General features: G+C 50.8%; 1 long non-coding RNA gene and 1 pseudogene across 2 annotated transcripts in view; one reads left to right on the plus strand and one right to left on the minus strand.

The window, feature by feature from the left end:
* The window catches only part of LOC307097879, a 431,535-nt gene that overhangs the window by 123,953 nt on the left and 293,946 nt on the right, over positions 1–13,636 (plus strand). The window lies entirely within an intron of this gene.
* On the minus strand, positions 8,640–9,580 carry LOC307097620 (proteasome subunit alpha type-1-like; annotated as a pseudogene). Its single transcript has one exon. The product of its transcript is annotated as a proteasome subunit alpha type-1-like (transcript).

The following is a 13,636-nucleotide window of genomic DNA, read 5'->3' on the forward strand; positions in this document are numbered from 1 at the left end:
CAGCGCTGGTGCCAGGCCAGGCTTTGGGTAGTCACATAGCCCCATCCCAGCACACAGGGCTTTCTGCAAAGCCCCCAAAAGGTCCGGAAGTCTGATCCATATTTGGGGGACAAAGAAACCAAAGGGTATAAAGAGAAAGCTTCCTCCTCCATATTGGCTCGCTCAGGATTTGGACACCGGCTCCCCTGAGTCACGGCACTAGTGCGTCTGGAAATGAGTGTGTTTTCCTGTATCTCTGGGTGCTCCTGTGTATTTCTTGGTCGCCTGGTAAATTCTGTAACAATAACAGGTGTTTAATAATTGTGTGCACTTCCCTCTACAAACGGAGAAAAAACATGTATGAACGCATGTTGTAAATGAAGAAAAGACAATATTTTGATGTAAGAAATGTCCCAATATGTAGAGAATATTTGATAAGGTTTTATTGGGGCCGAACTGATGACACCAGTGGGGGAGCAAGACCTTCAAATCTCCAGAGAATAACCGTTTGCAGCTGCATTTGTGCATTTGAAGTTAAGGAGGGAAGGTGAGGAGTGACATGGAGGTGGGAGAGAGCAAGGGGGGGACTGGGTGCCAGGATAGTGAACAGGAGGTACTTTCTCTCTCTCTCTCTCTCTCTCTCTCTCTCTCTCTCTCTCTCTCTCTAAAAATCTTTATTGTTAAATGTATTACATAGGCCTTCCTTTCACCCCATAAACCCCTTCCTGCTCCCTCCCATTCCACATCTATGCTCTCACCTCCCCATTGTCTGTGTTGTAGTAACATATAGAAATATTTAAAATGTGTAAAAATGTCTAAAAAGGTTTAAAAGGTTTTAAAATGTTTGAGTTAATTTTCCTGGAACTGAAAGCGTGGTATGAAGGACACATACCCCCACCCTGAGCGTGTGTGTCCCATAGATAAGGATTTGACCTTCGATTACCAGCTGAGAGTGACTTGCTGGGAAGACACATGTTCACCTGGGTAATTGCTGATGAACCCTTGCAGCCCTGACGTGGTTGTAAGATAAACACCTGGACTGCTGTGGGTGCGAACAGGCTATAAAAACGGGTCCCCCAAGAGACCTCTTTGATCATTGCTTGATCGCTGGACACGCTGCCCTCGCTGATCGCATGGATCCCTGCGCTCCGCTGGTGCTGGATGGCTGGAATCTTGCCTTCGCCGATTTCCCAGGTCTGGGTGCAGTCTGCTCTGCTCCCCACCTGAAGGCAGAGGAAGGGCTGAGCCTCGGATCAATGGGTGCCACCCCATGGCGGGGCACAAGGACCTCTGTCAGCGACGCCCCCAAAACCGAAACCCCATTCCTGACCCGACTGGCCAGGCAGAGATGGCGCTGCTACTGCCGCTAGAGGAGAGCCACATCTGGGGTCCCCTGAGGCCTGTACCCCGGGTCCAGGAATCTGGGGAAGGAATGCAGTGCTGTGTGCTCTACAGCTGCATGTATTTGTGTGGCTAATTCCCCGGGGTCTTAATTGTGCTGAGATAAGGTCAGATGATGGTGCCCACCCTCGGCCCCGCTGGCGTGGAGCAGCTCTTCCCTAGCAACTACTTGAAATGTCCCATCCCCTTCACGTTAAGTTTATCCGAAGGGCCGCCTCGGGTGACACCCCTCCTCTCTCCGACAGTCTGTGTCCCCGGGTGAGGCATATACACAGACAAGTCCATTGGCTGATCTCTTCCCACCCACCCTCCCTGCCTTCCCACTGAGGTTCCATGGTCTGTTCATGCTTCTATGTCTCTGGGTCTACTTTTGTTCATCTATTTAGTTAGTCCATTAGCAATGCAGACTGGGGCAGCCATTATGGTAAAAATAAGCAGTTCCTTCTAAAAATTGAAAGTGGAACTCCTATTTGACGCAGTGACCCCACTTCTAGGAATACATCCTAAGAAATCCAAACACTCCTCAGAAAGAATGCATGCACCCCTATGCTCATAGCAGTGTAATTTACAATAACTAAGGTTTGGAAACAGCCTAAGTGCCCATCAGCAGACGATTGGATAAAACTGTGGTACATCTACACCATGGAACACTATGCAACCGTGAAAAGGAAAGAGCTCTTACCATTCGCAGCACCATGGGTACGTCCGATAAGGGGTTAATCTCCAAAATGTGTATGAAGTGGGAGTTTTAGACTGGAACATGCAGTGTTCCTCTGGGCAGGATGGTTCCCGGGGTCTTTGTCCCTTGGAGTCAAGAATGAATCCAGGGATGGAAGGTGGTGTAGCAAAGGTGGAAATTTATTAAAGAACAAGTACTGACTCCCACGTGGGAGGGGGAAGGGTCCCACTGAGTCCCTTTTCCATGGTGTATAAAAGCTACAGATCTTTGTGCCTTGATAGCCCCTCTGATTGGTCACTATTCCCTTAGACTGGTTACTATGGTAACTCCTGAGCTCAAAGGTCGAATGTCACAGGGCACATGTGAGGGTCTCCCCCTCCTTCCTTGTTGTTTTCCTATTCCCTTTGGGCTTCCTTCTCCTTCTGGATGAGGGGCTTCCTTCCCTTTATTTTGTAAACACAGACCTTGCTGTTCCCAGCTCCCGCCTTCTATGGAAATGCACCTTCTGCTGCTCTGCAGCCCTGTGCTTCTTCCGTGGTCCCCTTAAATTCTAAAATTCCTAAAAGTTCCCAAACCTGTCTTGTTCACCCCTAAACATTCCTGTGTCATACAGGGAACTCATACAGCTTCACAAAAGGAAGACAACAATACGATTAAAAAACGGGCAAAGGGTCCAATAGGTAAGTCTCCAAAGTGGACACACAGATGGCCAAGAGGTGCTCTCCTGAGGGTGGTCAGGCTGATGTCACAGGTGTGTTAACCCAGATGCACAGGAACCATGGACGGGGGTGCTTCAGGCAAAGAGGAGCCTTTAAGTAAAGAAGTCATAGGCCTGTGGTGTGCCCACCCCCAGGACTGCCCAGGTAGGAATGTGTGATCAGAGCCTCCTGTGAGGGTCCTGTCAGTCACTTTAGGACAGAACCCCCTTTTTGTTCACAAATACAATCCCTAAAACTAGACCTAGAACAGGGCTTCCTGTGAGCTCTGCGGCTGAGCCTCAGAGCAAAACCAATTTAAGACAGAGCAGGAAATGGTATCTTTGCTCAACTCTCCACCTGCTCCTGGTCAGGGCTCTGTGATGGTCCTCCACGCCCCCTAGTGTCCAGGACACTCCCTGCAGCCCAGCCCTGCTGCCTCCTCAGGGAGGTTAGTGTCTGAGCTCACACAGACTTCCCCTCACTGTGTCTCTGGCACAGTAATACACAGCTGTGTCCTCGGTGGTCACGGAGCTCAGCTGCAGGGAGAACTGGTTCTTGGACGTGTCTCTGGAGATGGAGGTTCGGCTCTTGAGGGAGGGGCTGTAGTAAGTGTCTCCATTATACCAGATATTCCCCATCCACTCCAGCCCCTTCCCTGGGGGCTGGCGGATCCAGTTCCAGGAGTAACCACTGGTGATGGAGTAACCAGAGACAGTGCAGGTGAGGGAGAGGGTCTGCGAGGGCTTCACCAGTCCTGGGCCCAACTCCTGCAGCTGCACCTGCTCCTGGGACAGGACACCTGGGGACAGAGAGAACACAGTGAATCCTGGACTCAGATGCAGGGTCCCCATCTCCTCACGTCTGAGCCCTGAGTCACTCACATCTGGGAGCTGACAGCAGGAAGAGGAAGAGCCACATGGGAGTCATGTCTTGCAGGTGAGGTCCTTGTCCCCCAGAAAGTATTCTCCAGGGTGAGGAGGCCCTGCATTTAAGTGGAAGCCAACTGTGTGTGTGTCTGGTGGCCGTGTGGGCATTTGCATATGGGAGGTGTCTGCACATACAAAGGACAAGAGGTGAGGGAGGTCCCGGTCTCTGGGGCTTCTCCTGGAAGGAGGTGCTGACTGTGCCCTCAGAGAACCAGGCCCTCCTTGGGGTCCTGGTCACCGTGTCCAGGGGCCTCTCCTTCCACACCAGGGGCTGTGCTGCAGGAGGTGGTCAGGAAGTAGGATGTGGGAACTATCAGTGACTTCTTTGGGGATAACATTAATGTGACTCTACTCCCATGGACATATATAGATATCGATAAGATAAAGATGTAGATATTGATTTACATATGTATAGCTTAACAATAGATGTATTTGTAGATATAAATATAGTATAGATATAGAGATTGTTTTCTTTATCCTTTCTTGAGGATATTTTCATTGATTTTTAGGTAAATGGAAAGGAGAGAGATATATAGATATAAATAGAGTGATAGATAGATAGATAGATAGATAGATAGATAGGGAGAAATATTGATGTGAGATAGCAATATTGAACAGAGAAAGAATGTGAGAAAGAGAGAAACATTGATGGTGGGGAACATATTTATTATTTGCCTCCCATATCTGCCAAGACTGGGAATAAAACCTACAATCTTGTCATTTATTTGTTTTAATATATATTTTATAGATTTCAGAGAGGAAGGGAGAGGGAGAGACAGATAGAAACATCAATGATGAAAGAGAATCATTGATCAGCTGCCTCCTTTATTGCCACTACTGGGAATCAAGCCCACAACCCAGGTAATTGACCTGACCAGGAATGGATTGATAGGTCAAAGCTCAACCACTGAGCCACACCAGCATGGCTTCATTCAGTTTTGAAATATATGTTCAGTTAGTTTAGAATTTAACTTTGAATGATACTCAATTTTCCTTCAGCACTTAACGTCCGCATTTGTTGCAGGAGGTTCATGTTCAGGAGACCAGAGTCTCATCTGACACTCTTTCCCTTACAAAGTGATCAGAGGACAAACTAAGACCAAATTGTGAGCCTAGAGAAAGTGGACCAAGTGCTGGGGCGAGAGGAGCGTCTGTGAGGGTCCCTGGGAACCAGAAGCATGAACTAGAGAGACACAGACAGAGCTCCCGGGTCCTATTCCTTCAGGGAAGCTTGGTGCTGGACATGCAGCAGTTGCATGGCCTCCTTTGTGATCCAGTTCCATGCATTGGGTCATAGAAGAGAGTAATCATGACCAGATCAGTGTAGGTGAACTTGTTGGTATCAATGGGACGTCAACTAGTTGTGGTTTTGGAAATGCTATCTAATAAAGAGAGAATATTGTAATTGACCCTCATGCTGTCGCAAGGATGGTGGCACCCACAGCCAATAAAGAGGGAACATGCTAATTGACTGCCACGCCATCCAAGATGGTGGTATCCACAGCCACAAGATAGCAGTGCCCAGTCCCCTCAGCCCTGCTGGGGCAGCAGGTGTGTGGCAAGGCTGGGCTCGCCTCCAGGCAGGCCCGGCCACTCCACGTGCCTGCTGCCAGATACCCCCAGTCCCCTCAGCCCCTCAGTCACCCAGGGCCGGCCAAGGCACAAGCAAGCCTTGGATGGCAGATACCCAGCCACCCAGGGCCACCCGAGGCTCAGGTAACCAGGGCTGCCCAAGGCTTGCACGAGTGGCAGCAGCAGAAGTGTGATGTGGGCATCGCCTTCCCCTGATTGCCAGGTTGCCTCCTGCCCCTGAGGGCTCCCTGATGGTGAGAGGGGAGAGGCTGAGCTGATGGACCCTTCTCCACTATATGAAGTTCCTACAGCAGGCCTCTAGTTTAATTATAAAAGGTCTTGATATAAAACACTGATATGAAGGAAGATATAAAAATCTTTTTTATATGAAGATAATTATTTTTCTCTGTGCATTATTACAGAATAAATAGATCATTCAGAAAACCGCCCGTTACTGGAGATGATGGATCTATTGTCATAGGAACCTGGTCAGCCTTGGTGTCTCCGCTTCGTTCTCACCATCAGGGTCTGAGTCCATGTGGACACGTGACATGGTTCTAACCGGGGATAGGGAGGGCATGTGGGGCTTTCCTGCTTCATCAGCAGCTCATTTCAGAGGCACCATGTCCTCCCTCTCCAGTGCCTACTCGGGTCTGCGTGTGGCCCTGGGCAGTGCCGTCACCGTGTCCCTACATGATGGGCGACTCTGGGACCTGAAGCCCATTCACTGGATGGACCATGTGCAACACAGGAAAAGCCACCCTGAGCCTGGAGGGGAATTACCATGGAAGGGAATTCACCACGTATGAGCAGGCACACCTCCAGGATCATTCCTTCATTGTGCTGTGATTTCCTCATTGTCCAACCAGTTCCATTTGCCTCTCTCTTCCCTGAAATAGCCACACATCACATCTGGAGTCCTTTAGGAGAGAAAGCATTGGCTTGAAGACTAACCCAAGTTCCAGGTTCCAGGTGAGGTCCAAACTACTGTGCCTGCATCCCAGACAGACGGGTGTCATGGCTCAATTCCAAACAGATTACCATGTGCACACACACACACATGTACACTCACACTTTCACACACACAACTCCCAGCTCCCAGGAAGGAAACTGGTCCCCAGGCTCCTGAGGGGCCTTGGAGGCCCTGACTCTCAGGGGGCTGTGATGGCTGGACCTTTACCTCGGGAACATCCAGTTTCTCATCGCGGGGGCCTGTGGGTGTCCTTATATGACAGGACTTTGCAGATGGTTAAGGTGAGGACGAGGGAGCTAAGGGTGCTGACCTGGGGGTCACCCTGAGCCATCTGTTGGAACATACCTGTAACCACAGGGTCCCCTTCATTGGGAAACAACATAAATCAGACCCAAGGTTTTGTGATGACTGAAGCCAGATGTTGGGCTGGGGTTTCACATCCACCCGAGTGAAGGAGGACCAGGAGGGAAGCGAGTGGTTGGGAGAACTGAGTGCTGTGGTGGGAGATACTGGGGGATGATCCTCGTCGCCATGGCGCCAGGTGGGCCTATGAGAGGGAAACGTGGGGGCAGGGACCTCAGGTCAGCACACAGGGGCCTGGGCTGTGCTGGGTTCTCTCTTGGTGGGAACGTTAAACAAACCCAGAATGAGGAGAGCACTAAGGATGGTCTCCTTGCAGAGAAAGAGACACAGAAAATAAAAGACTTGGTGAAGGAGAGTCCCCGTCACTGCCGCCATGTCACCTGCAAACACAATGCCCTTCTTCACTGTTGTCTGCAGTGAGAACATGAGAAGGAAGAGCCTTCCCTGGAGGCAGCTGAGAGCCTGAGAGGAAATCCCTGTGCCCCACAGGAAGGCCCTTCCCTCCCACCTCCCTCTGCCCCTGCTCCTGGGGCTGCTCTCTGTGCAGTAGGTCCTGAGCGCCCCCTGGTGTTGGCAGCCTCTGCTGCAAGGAAGTTAGTGTCTGGGCTCACACTGACTTCCCCTCACTGTGTGTCTTGCACAGTAATACAGGGCTGTGTCCTCTGCACTCAGGCTGCTCATTTGCAGGTACAGCGAGTTCTTGGCGTTGTCTCTGGAGATGGTGAAGTGGCCCTTCACAGAGTCGGCGTAGTATGTGCTACCACCATCAGTACTAATTTGTGAGAGCCACTCCAGGCCCTTTCCTGGAGCCTGGCGGACCCAGTGCATCCAGTAGCTACTGAAGGTGAATCCAGAGGCTGCACAGGAGAGTCTCAGAGACCCCCCAGGCTGCACCACGCCTCCGCCAGACTCCACCAGCTGCACCTCACACTGGACACCTGCAAACACAGAGACACAGGGGGACTTAGAATCACATGAAAGCACAAACAGGCACAGGCACAGGGCTCAGCGCTCCCCACTCCTGACAATGACCTTGAGAAATGATCAGGAGGAAAATGCAGCTTGGCACTAAGTCCATGGTGGAGCCGCTGGGGTCCTGTCTCAGGTGCTGGGTTCTGGGTGTCTCCCCAACATGCCGGGCAAGGGCCCCCTTTTATGAGCAGGAGGAGAGCCCCATTTGCATGGAGTCTGCATATAACATGCAGCTGTGATCTTGGGCTGCATGCCTGACCTTGTCATCCTAGGGGCGACCCTAGATGGGAAAGGACTCAAGAATGTTGGCCTCAGAGGTTCCCATCCTGACCCGCCCTCCCTCCCTCCTTTCCTGAGACCCGTCACCCTGACCCCATTCCTTTGGGTGCAGCTTCCAGGATTGAGAGTCTTCTTTCCTCGAGGTTTTGATGAGGGCCCAAGGGTGCTGACCCAGAGGTGCATGGATGCGGCTTCCTCTCACTCTCCTTCACCCGCCGTGGGCCATGTTGCCTTTCTGGAGTTTGGGAATAAGATTTTGCATTGAATGACATTTTATTTTGAAGCTGAAAGATTGTCCTTGTTTTCCCCAATCAGATCGTCCACAAAACTCTAACATGTGCATGTGAGGAGGCAGGAGAGGCTGGGCTGGATGCTGTGGCCGCAGCCCCCGTCTCTAACCTGCTGCCAATCTCACAAGCACACAGCTGCCTCCCGAAAGTACACATTTCCCTCAACTTCCCTGCTGTTCGTGTGCAAAAGCCCTGTTTCCCAGCCTCTGACAATGGGAGAGTTTCCATCATTTACACATGGAGCCCTGATGGGTGGTGGCGGCTGCCTGGCAGTGGTCAATGGGGGGAAAAGGAGGACATATGTAATTTTTTTTTTACCAGTTGATGAAACAATTTTATTTCACAGTTTTATTTAATACCAGAAAAAAACTTTTTTTTTCATATAAAAACATTAGTAAAGGCAACTGTACTTTCTAGAAAATGATTATATATACTCTCTCCAAAAAAAAAAAAAAAAGAAATGGATTCCATTATATGTTTTCAGTGAAGCTGCTTGCAATTCCAAACCTCACATCTGGACTGATTCCTAAAACGTACCATTCCACCACTGCACCTTTTGGTTCAAAGTATAGGTTACTGTCATCAGTACATGTTCCTGCATTCTTACATATTTGCTAATACAAATATGGACTGGGGGATTATCACTTAATGCTCCATTGGTTCATCAGCCTTTTCTGCAGGTTCATCAGCAGGTTGAGCAGGCTTTGTCTTTCTCTGTGGTCTTTCTTCAAGGCCTTCCAGGAATGGAGACTCATCATCATCATCATAAATTGTAAACTCCAAGTCTTTACCAACAATTCCAATGGAAACATTCTTTGTAGTTAGGTCTTGTTCTGCAGGAAGTGTCTCTTTTAAAGCACGCAGACCATGCTTAACCAGTTCATTCAAATTGCACTCCATAAACTCAGACATATGTCTCTTTAAGTAAGTACGAGCTGATTGAGAACGGGCTCCAATGGACATAGCTCTGCAGTCAAACTAGTTAGCTGACAGATAGGTTTGGAAAATATGAGGGCCCATATCATCTTAACCAGCAATAAGCAGTCCAACACCATATGGTCTTTGGCCATATCTTTGTGTTGGTATCTGGGTCTTGCTTCCAATTAGAGCTACAAGAGGAGACATAGGAAGAGGTCTGTCAAATACAAATCTGGAATCCAAACACTCCTGGTGCATAAAATTACATAGCATTCTAGCATCAGCAGTAAGTCCCGCAATTGAAATACCAATATGGTTGTCAACATGGAGAATTTTTTTCTGATGAGCGGCAAGCTCTGACTGTGCTCTCTTCAATGCAACCAATACTGCATGGGTTTTTGATTTCAGACCAACTGTGGCTGAACCTTGTTTGACAGCTTCCATTGCATATTCAATTTGATGAGTCCTGCCCTGAGGGCTCCAAACAGTGACATCATTGTCATACTGGTTGCAAAACATGGTTCCAACACGGCCCTGGCTGTTCGCTCCTCCTGCAAAGCTGCAGATCAAGGAGCGCTTATTTTTAACAATAAAAATTATTAATAACAAATAAATAAAATAATTAATTAATTTTTTAAAATGGGGTCCTGGCCCCAGTCAGTTTGACTCAGTGGACAGAGTGTTGGCCTTTGAACCAATGGGTCTCAGGTTTGATTCTGGTCAAGGGCACGTACCTCGGTTGCAGGCCGCTCCTTGGCCAATGCCCTGGTTAGGGCACATGCAGCAGGCAACCAGTTGATGTGTTTCTCTCACGTCAATGTTTCTCTCTTCCCCTCCCTTCTTTCCACTCTCTCTGAAAAGCAATGGAAAAACATCCTTGGGTGATGAGGACAGACGGACACAGGAATCTGGGACTGTGGTCCCTTGTTCCTCTGGGAAGGCGGCCACCACCACTTGGAAAGTGTGATCACGCTGGGGAGGGATGGGCATGGGCAGGTCAAACACCATGAAGCCTTCCTTCTCTTCTTTTTCATTTTTTATTCTTATTTTAAAATATATTTTTTATTGATTTCAGAGAAGAAAGGAGGGTAGAGGGATGGAAACATCAGTGATGAGAGAGAATCATCGATCAGTTACCTCCTGCATGCCCCCCACTGGGGGTCCAGGCAGTAGCCCAGGCAAGTGGCTTGACCAGGATTCCAACGCTGACCTCTTGGTTCGTAGGTTGAAGCGGAACCAATGAACAACACCGGGCAGGCTCTGGGGTGACCTCTTACCATTTATTTCCTAACGACCTCTGCCTGCCTGCCTGATCGCCCCTAACTGCCTCTGCCTTGCCCTGCATATGGGACCCAGTATCCCCTCCTCTGGCTGGTTGCAGGCACCCGGGACCTTGGCTTCCCTCTCTCTGGCCAGCCACAGGGACCAGGACCCAGGCCGGCTTTACCCTCGCTGGCCGCAGCTGCAGGCGATGGGACCATGAGGCATGTGGCTGGTCCCCTCCCTGGCTGCAGGCACAGGCGCAGGCGCAGCCTCTGGCACCCTGAATGGAAGGGAGGGCAGTTTGTCCCTCTCCTGGGCTGCAGCCTGGCTGGTCACATTCCGCTCTCCCCAGTGTTGAGTGTCTGAGCCATTATCATGTGATGGCTTGAGGGCATGATGACCATTTGCATATTAGCTCTTTATTATATAGGATTTGTTTAAATATTTCTTAATTGATATTAGAGAGGAAGGGAGAGGGAGAGAGACATAGAAACATCAATGATGACAGAGAATCATTGGCTGACTCCTGCACACCCCACACTGGAGATGTTAGTAATCTAGGCATGTGCTCTGACCCGGAATTGAACTATGACTTCCTGGTGTATAGGTTGATGCTCAACCACTGAGCCATGCTACCTGGACTGTTCCTGCACTTTTAGGATTCACAGAGCTCCCTGTGCACCTGGGCTCTGGTCAGCAGGTCATTGGTAACATCATAGGTGACCAGGCCCCAGCCTTTCCCTGACTGCCCTCTGACATCAGTGGCCATGGGCTTGTCCACCAGGATGCTCTGTAGCTCATGGGCCCCTGGCGGTCCCTCAGCCCAGGTGTGAGCTGTGGGAGGTGCTCTGAGCTCATTTCTCAGCTGTGTCTCCACCTGACACAGGTGGGGCTCCCATGGCCTGACATCACACGTGGGCACTGCCTGTGGGCTCACAAGGGTGACTGAGTGGCCCTGGCCCTGGCGTCTCAGGGAAGGCCTGGCACATGAGATGGGCATGAGGAGATGACCTGGGGGTGCATTTAAGGCAAAACCTACCAGGGCAGGAAGGAGAGGGCAGAGCACAGCCACACGGGACGTCTTGTGCAGGCCCCATGGGGTGATAGTGTGGGCGGCAGAGGACAGAGGGTGAGGATGGGGTGGGGTCTGCAGAGCTGGAGGCACAGCAGAGGTGGGTGGGACCAGGTCTCCTTCAGCAGGTTCTCAGGATGCAGGTGGTTCTCCAGGGGAAGCGGGACAGGTGTGGGGACACGTCCCCTGGGACCAGGTTCTGAGACCCACGGGGAACAGGTCCCAGCAGGGCTTCCTGCCTCCATCTGGGCACACGGAGAGGTGGGCGCTTCCAGGCTCACAGAGAGGCAGCGCCTGCAGGGTCCGACCTACACCTCCATGTGCAGCCATGTCAGTGAGAGGCAAGCGGTTAACTGCCCCCAAAGGGCTCCTCCTGGGGCAGAGCAAGGGGCTGATCACCCTCAGGTGAGGTTTGGGGCCTGGACTCCGTGTTCCCCGCTCAGCACTGCGTGGAGGGAGGGGGACTTTGCTCTCAGTGAGGGGACAGGTACCCCTACAATGTTTTCCTTGTCAACCCAGAGAGTGACCATCAGGGACCTGGTGACAGGAAGGGCGCAGAGAAGTCAACCAGATCTGAAACACAGCCACTCCCTGGTTTTTTCCTGCAGAGAATCTAATTAGAGACACAGAGAAGGAAGCAGGACCAGCCCCTGGGACACAAGGAGGGAAGGAAGCATTGACCTGAATAGGAAGCCCTCACAACCCCTCCTGGGACAGTCTCTGAGCTGGGACCCTGGTTTGCTGGTCCTGAGCGCCCCCTGGTGTCCTGGACGCTCCCTGCAGCCCAGCCCTGCTGCCTCCTCAGGGAGGTTAGTGTCTGGGCTCACACTGACTTCCCCTCACTGTGTCTCTTGCACAATAATACATGGCCGTGTCCTCGGCTCTCAGGCTGCTCATTTGCAGGTACAGCTTGTTCTTGGCGTTGTCTCTGGATATGGTGAAGCGGCCCTTCACAGAGGTGGCATAGTATGTGCTACCACCAGTATGAATAGAAACCCACTCCAGTCCCTTCCCTGGAGCCTGGTGGACCCAGTGCATCCAGTAGCTACTGATGTTGAATCCACAGGCTGTACAGGAGAGTCTCAGAGACCCCCAAGGCTGCACTACATCTCCCCCAGACTCCACCAGCTGCACCTCACACTGGACACCTGCAAACACAGAGACGTCCTGCTTAGGAAACGCTCACACGTCCACTGTTTCTCTCCCTCATGTCCAGTCACATACTCAGTGTCTCTTGTTCTCCATAAATTACCTCTTAAAAGAGCCACAAGGAACACCCAGCTAAGCTCAGACCCCATGGTGAGTGGTCTGTGTTGAGTCCTGGTCAGGGAAGGGGAACACCTGTGACCCCAGGGCTGGTCTCCTGTCCCAGACCTGCAGGGTTGGGCTGGTTTTTATGGGGAGAGGAGGCCCTATTTGCATGTCCTTCTGCTATACAGGGAGCTCTGGGTGGGAGACTTACAGGGAGGGCCCGGCCTCCGTGTAGGTGAGAGTGTCCTGTGGGAGGATTGTGGTCATGATATCATTTCAATAACTAAATAAAAAATTCTACGTAGGTTTGCAGCTTGTTCAAGTGTCCACATGTGGAAATAGTGAGCCCTGCATCTGACCTGTTCCCTCCCCACTGGACCCACCTGCTGCAGGAGACCTGTACAGAGAGACCCAGGAGATAATTTGTCTTAAAAGGAAAAAGAGAAGGTTTAAAATGCGAGATGCATTTGACAGTCACCTGTAATGACAACCAAGAGAAATCAACCTTCACCACCTGAGAAAGAAGTAAAAGAGAAGGAGGTTCATGTTCAGGAGACAGGAAGTTCCCTCTGACACTCTTTGCCCTACAGAGTGATCAGAGGACAAACTAAGACCCAATTGTGAGTATAGAGTCCGTGGACCAAGTGTTGGGGGGAAGTGCAGCATCTGCTTGGGTCCCTGGGAACCAGAAGCATGAACTAGAGAGACACAGACAGAGCTCCCGGGTCCTATTCCTTCAGGGCAGTTTGGTCCTGGACGTGTAGCACCTGCACGGCCTCCTTTGCGGTCTTTATTCTCTAGACTCTGTTGTAGATCCAGTTTCAAACATTGGGACATAGAAGAACCTCCATCATGACCAGGTGTGTTAAGGGGAAGATGTCAGAAATGGTTTAGGAATAATTAAGTTTAGGTGATGAAAATCTTGTTATTGGAGGGCTGATGTCTGCATATGACCCTTGTGACCACTGCCCCCACATCATGGGGGTCAACTGGAACCCAC

This window comes from Cnephaeus nilssonii, assembly GCF_951640355.1.
Source record: "Cnephaeus nilssonii genome assembly, chromosome: 4".
NCBI lineage: Eukaryota > Metazoa > Chordata > Mammalia > Chiroptera > Vespertilionidae > Cnephaeus > Cnephaeus nilssonii.